At 46.5% G+C, this 6,803-nt stretch overlaps 1 long non-coding RNA gene across 1 annotated transcript; it reads left to right on the top strand.

Annotated features, from left to right (window-relative positions):
* The first annotated feature begins 340 nt into the window (after positions 1 to 340).
* LOC119320311 lies at positions 341 to 1,181 on the top strand. Its single transcript, XR_005154907.1, has 3 exons — positions 341 to 427; positions 616 to 678; positions 1,117 to 1,181. It is a non-coding gene; the product is annotated as an uncharacterized LOC119320311 (long non-coding RNA).
* The last annotated feature ends 5,622 nt before the right edge of the window (positions 1,182 to 6,803 follow it).

Here is a 6,803-nt window from a genome sequence, read left to right on the forward strand (position 1 = left end):
ACCTCCGCCACTAACCGCATGTACTGGCTACTCCTACATGCACGTACGAGCTGGTCAAGCTAACAAATCTTTGACTTGATCTTCTCCTAGACCCACTCGAGGATCCAACCGATTCACCAGACATGCAGCTGGCTAACTTGGCCGACTCGCTCGTCACGGCGATCGACGCAGCCATGCACCGGGGTCTTGCTCGACACGCACACACATGCGTGGCTTAGGTCTAACAGTAGAGGGGGGAGGGCAATTGTCCCCTATCTTTTCTTGAATAATTACTTACGTTAGATTATTTACACTTATATCTTCTATACCCATAATTTGACCACATTTTCTTGCAGGTCTGCTGTTAGTTCAAAAGATTGCTGCAGAGCACCATGGTTCTGATTTTGTTTTTGTGGAAGAGCCAAATGCTAAAGAGGAACTGTGGAAGGTCAGTCGTCTGAACTTGTAGAGCTAATCTACATATGGTCCTTTCTGCATGATTGTGCACATGCCATGCGATACCAGTGTCATACAGTATGACATTATGTTCCCTGGTTTCTGGACAATAGTAGTACTGTGATATATAGGACATTTGGTTCTGGAGCATAGTTTAATGTCATTTTCCTCTATGCGCAGATCAGGAAGGAGGCACTTTGGGCTGGTTTTGCCATGGAACCTGATCGTCAAGCTATGATAACGGTTTGATTGCTTGCTCAGTATGATCAGTTAGATATAGTTAGTCTCTAGTGGCATGCATCATATACCATTATGTTTGCCTCCTTACTTGTGAATCTTGGCATTTGTCAACATGCCCTAATCATCATTTGGCAAAATATGGGCTGAAATATGATCCAGTTTTAGTTCACATTCAAGTATATGGTACTTAGCAAATAGCAACGAAATATATTCTCAGTTAAGTAAGGGTGACTGGCGGTTTGAATCAACATATGCCTTTTTTGTCCCTTAGTGATAAATGTAGATCTTGTCAGCTTCATAAATTTTGTTATCTCATATGCTCACATAGATCGGCTAATGGTCATTTATGATCATTGTAGCCTTATTATCTGCCGCTTTCTAGTGGATGAGCCGCATCAAGTCTTGTAAATTCTAATGGCGCCCCAATTGTTGTTCATGCAGGATGTTTGTGTTCCATTGTCTGGACTTGCAGAATGCATATCTGTATCTAAGCAACTACTTGATGCATCACCATTGACTTGATACATATTCTCCCTTATGCAGTACCTAGGTTTTTCTGATGTAGCTAGGAAAGCCATGGACATCTCTTTTCCATTAGATTTATATTTATAGGAGAGCAAGGCAGTTTGAAAATTCGAACTCTTGATGAAGTAGCATGCAATTCTTATCGCAGCTCCAGCAGTATGCTATCCTTTTAATTATCCAGGACCTTCTCTCTGACTTGTATATGTTTTCAGTTTGGTTATCGCCCATGCCGGTGACGGAAATTTCCACACATTTATCCTATTTGATCCAAGCCAGGAGGAAGAGCGAAGGTAAGCAGAGAGACTAAACCATCTCATGGTTCATACTGCTCTGTCCATGGAAGGTACATGCCCAGGAGAGCATGCACTAGTAGAAAAGGGGGAATTTGTCCCGATTCGTAAGGGTCTTTAGTCACGGTTCATGAACCGGGACTAATGGGTCGTTACTAATACCTCCCCCCTTTAGTCCCGGTTCAAACACGAACCGGGACAGATGTGCCTCCACGTGGCCGGTGCGTCGAGCCCAGGCAGGGGGGCCTTTGGTCCCGGTTGGAGGCACCAACCGGGACCAAAAGGCCTCCACGCGTCAGCGTTCCAGTGGCTGGGGTTTTTGTTTTTTTTTTGAAGGGGGGGTGGGGGTTTTGGGGGGTTAATTTAGGTGTTTCATATATTGTGTTAACTAGCTAATTAATAGAGAGAAATGTCCTCTTTTATGTCCGTGCTTGGTCGACGCTACGTACTATACATAGAGAGGTCCTCGACACGTTAGCTAGTAAAAAAATGAAGGGAACCATTAAGTACAGAAGTTCATCATGCATACCGAGAGAAGTGATCGATCGACCTCTCCTTCTCCGAGAGATTGGTCGAACAACAAGTTTTCGTATTATCTATCCGACGCTACTGGCTACATACATATACAATATGTAAGATCTCTTAATTACAATCTCCTAGCAATTGAAATCAACTTGTACATGGTATTCTCCGGCTTTATTGATGACGTGGTCAAGAAAGAATCCCGCCAATTCCTTTTGAATTGCTTTCATGCGATCTGGTTCTAGGAGTTCATTCCGCATCTGCCACGTCTAATTTGAAGAAGGGGGTTAATTAATACATATATATGAATGAAACTCAACAGAAATGATGGTGTAATAAAATGAAATTGTGAATATTATTGCTTACGCACTTCATATTGTCTTTTAGAGTAGTCCCGCTTATTTTTCAAAGTCGCGTTGTGGATGAACTCGCACACGTAGTATCCACAGAAATCATTCCCTTGTTCCTGCCAAAAGCAGTTTACGAGAAATAGAGGTCAATCAAACTGATAATGAAGCATTATAAATGGCATTGATGAAAGTATAGCTATAGAATCAACGGGAGATGCGCGCAACTAGCTAGCCAGTAGTACTTACTTTCGGGTATGTATATCGCAGCTCCTTCGGCAGTCCCGGAGATTCTGCGGTGAACTGTTTCCAAATCCTGCAAGACAAAGAAAATAATTATTATTACTTGAGATATCAGGAAATGAACAAAAAGTTGCCGATATAGTGCGATAATTAATGATCGATTGAACTTACTTGTTGAGCAATTCAGTCATTTCCGCATAGGTTTCGGGATCTTTTCGTCTCGAGTCTAAGACGGTTACTAGTCCCCGCTCAAGCTTAATCTCTAGAAGAACATAGTGGTACCTGCGCACGCATGCATAAATCATCAATTACATTACTATAACCTTACTCGAGTAATAAGGGAAACCGAATATGCACATGACAGTAACACTCACTCGCCATTGTAAGGAAAGAGTATGGTATCTTTGTTTTGATTTTTGATCAATGATTGTAGCAAGTTGTCCTCGGCCTCTTTGGCGTGCTTTTTAACCAGAAATTCATCTATGATATTTGTGTTAATGAACCCAATATCATAAATTTCTTGTTTTTTGCACTCGACGATCTTCAATCTGCATAATATATTGAGGATAATTAATTATAAATACATGCAATGAAAGAGCCGAGCTATATATAGAGACTTAATGACAGAAATAGTACTTACACGCAGTAGCAAAAGACCGTTAATTTATCGAGGGCCTTTTGATTGAAGAACGCGAAGAACTCCTCAAATGGAACACACAACACAGATCACTTGCAACGAGGTCGTGCTCCTCTTTAATGTTCAGATACAAACTATTCGTCCCCCCAGACTCTCTGCAGGTTTTCATGTACAAATTATGGGATCTTCGCATCATCGTTGTTAGAGATTTTTCATCTTTGACGAGAGGCTTCCCGTACTCGTATCTGTGTTCGTCCACCTCCATGAAATCAGGAAGTTGATCGTTAGGCAGGTAATCTTGTAGATTGCCATAACCGGCCACCATCCCCGGAGCATTAGCGACGATGTTGCCGCTAGACACATTGAGCGAGGGGCATGATTGGTTTGCTTGTTCGCCGAGCTGGTCAATTTTTTCCGCAGCTGCTCGTTCTCTTGACCTTTGATGTCTGACAGTACTTCCCGACCGCTCCGCTTGGAGATATGTCTGTTCAGTAATGCGCTCATAGTTGGTTCTCGGCGGAGACTTTGCCGGTTTCCTCAGGGCATCGAGAGTGCGCTTTGCTTTCATCGGATCTACCTTCTCCTCCAGAGGTGGATGTCTCTTTGCTTTCACCCCTTCAAAGAACTCCTTCACGTGGGTCCGCATTATCGTCGCATTTTCCTCCTCGGTCCTCTCGTACGGTAACTTCTCTAGAGGCTTGAGAGGTGGACCGTATCTGTATTGCCTCCTGCCTCTGGTTGTGCTGCTAGACGCCGGAGCAGACGGAGCGGCTTCGGCGTCTGTCTTCTTTCGTGCTTGCTTACGAGGCGGAGGAGAAGGACTACGACGTGCCGGAGCAGCCGAGGCGGCGGCAGGTCTCTTCCGCCCTTGCTGGCGAGGCGGAGAAGGAGGAGGCTGCTGGCTGCTCGGGAGCGCAGGCGCAGGCGGAGAAGGAGGAGGAGTGCCGCCACGCGCCGGAGAAGGAGGCGGAGTGCCGCCACGCGTGCCCTGATCGTCACTCGCCGGAGGAGGAGGCGGTGGAGGAGGCAGAGTGCCCTGACTCGTCGTCGTCGTCGGAGGAGGCGGAGGCGTCTAGTTCGGAAGGTTGATGAGCTTCTTCCGCCATAGGCATGGAGTCTTCAGAGCAGAACCCAGCCTAGTCTCCCCTTCACCGGTAGGGTGGTCAAGCAGGAGGTCCTCAAATCCCTCTGTTATTTCATCCACCATCACCCTAGCATATCCTTCTAGAATCGGCCGGCAGTGATAAGTTGCACCGGGTCCAGTAGGATAAACAGAGCCAACAGCCGCCTTGACCTTCAAATTCATCCATCGCGTCATAATGTGGCGATTTTGAGACTCTGTGATAGCATCCACGGGATAGCTGGCAGGAGCCCTCAAGACATGCTCCGGCTGAAGTAGCTCGGTGGAAGCCACACTGCTTCTCTGCTGAGATGACGGGGTAGCTTCGGGGGAAGCTTCGGCAGGTCGTTTGCTGCGATCTGCTGCTTCTCGTTCCTCTTCTTGTTCCTCTAGCCCCATTACCCTTTCGTGCAGCGCCTATAGTTGGCCCTGCTCCAGTTTCTTCCTCCTCTCGTGGGTTTTGTAACCCCCTGCGTCCGGAAAACCAACCTTCCACGGAATGGAGCCTGGCGTGCCTCGTGTCCGTCCAGGGTGCTCAGGATTCCCGAGGGCCATTGTGAGCTCGTCCTTCTCCCTGTCTGGAACGAACGTCCCTCGCTGCGCTGCATTGATATAGTGCCAAAGCTTCTTGACTGGTATTTTCAGTTGCTCGTCCGTCCAACGGCACTTCCCTGATACAGGGTCCAAGGTTCCGCTAGCCCCGAAGAACCAAGTCCGGCAACGGTCTGGCCAGTTCATTGTCTCTGGTTCGATCCCTTTTTCAAGCAGATCATTCTCAGCCTTGGACCACTTAGGCCGGGCTTTGAGGTAGCCACCTGACCCCGTGCGATGGTGAAGCTTCTTCTTCGCAGCATTTTTCTTGTTTGTCGCCGACATCTTCTTACTCTTTTCCGATGTCTTGTGGGCCACAAATGCGGGCCAGTGATCTTTGATCTTCTCATATTTGCCGATGAATTCTGGTGTCTCTTCTTTGTCGACAAACTTGTTCAACTCTTTCGTCCACCTCCTGAATAGGGTTGCCATCTTCTTAAGAGCACAAGACTTGATTAATTGCTCTTTAACTGGCTTCTCCGGATCCTCCTCTGGCGGTAGGGTGAAATTTGCCTTCAACTGAGTCCAAAGATCTTCTTTCTGCATATCATTGACATAAGACACCTCAGGGTCTTCCTCCTTAGGCTTATACCATTGCTGGATGCTGATCGGGATCTTGTCCCTAATAAGAACCCCGCACTGAGCAGAAAATGCGTTCTTTGTCCGGATGGGTTCAATCGGTTCGCCGTCGGGCGCGATTTCTCTGATCTCAAACCTTTCATCCGAGCTCAACTTTTTCTTCGGGCCTCGTCTCCTTGCCGAAGTTGTGCTCAATCCGAAGGGCTAGAAATTAAAAGGAAGAAAGACGAGAGTAATTAATATGTGTACATATACCAAAACAATGGATGCATCAATTAACTAGTCAGCACGGGCTTAACTAATATATATATACCTGGCCGGACTCGGTTCGGTCACCGGAGCAGTCATCACGGTCTCCTTCTTGTACCTCCATTGTGTCACCGGAGCCATCATGAACATAGCCCTCTTCTTGTACCAGCATTAATGGGCCGAAGCCATCATGAACATAGCCCTCTTCCTCACCCAGTCCTTCCTGACCATCGGTGTCGTTGAGAAATGACGAAACTTCATCACTTCCTTGTGTGATTATGTCCCCCAACATCGCTTCTGTTGCTTCGTCTCGGGAGTGCTCCATAGTTTCTGCAAATATTTACAACATGTCAATTATTATTCAAACATGGTACAGATGGATATATATTAGTGGAAAACGTAGAACTAGCTAGCTAATCACAATAAGGAATCATGTTAGTGGCCTCGATGCTGCTTCTCTAGGGTTTGGGGTGGCCTCGACACAACGCTTCAAGGGTTTGGGGTGGCCTCGACGGCAACGCTCTTTTAACTTGGTAAATTTGGGTGGCCTCGAGAGAGTTAATTTGTCGGGTAGGGGCGCGACGGGAGGGGGTAGGAGATGACCAACATCGTTTTCTCTCTAGGGTTTGGGTGTCCTCGAGAGTTTTGGTCGAGCGAGAGGGCCGAGGGGGGTGCTGCCGTGGTATAAGTTATCATGGTCGAGAGGGGGTATATATATCGACCGCCCCTCATGTCGAAGTTATCTCGAGGGGGTTATATCGACAACGGCGCGACATACATATACATGGGAAAATAATGTTATCGGGGAGGGGGTATTGGTACCCCCCCTCGTGTTGAAGTTTCTTCTTTCTCCTCTATTCCTTTTATTCTTCTTCTTCTCCTCTTCTTTTTCTTCCTCTCCCTCGAGAAAGGAAAATAAGGAAAAGGAAGAAAAGAGGAATAAGGAAGAAGGAAGAAGAAGAAGAAAAAAGAAGAAAAACAAAGAGGAGAAGAAGAAAGGAATAGAGGAGAAGAAGAAAAAATAG

This window comes from Triticum dicoccoides, chromosome 6B (genome assembly GCF_002162155.2).
Source record: "Triticum dicoccoides isolate Atlit2015 ecotype Zavitan chromosome 6B, WEW_v2.0, whole genome shotgun sequence".
Lineage (NCBI taxonomy): Eukaryota > Viridiplantae > Streptophyta > Magnoliopsida > Poales > Poaceae > Triticum > Triticum dicoccoides.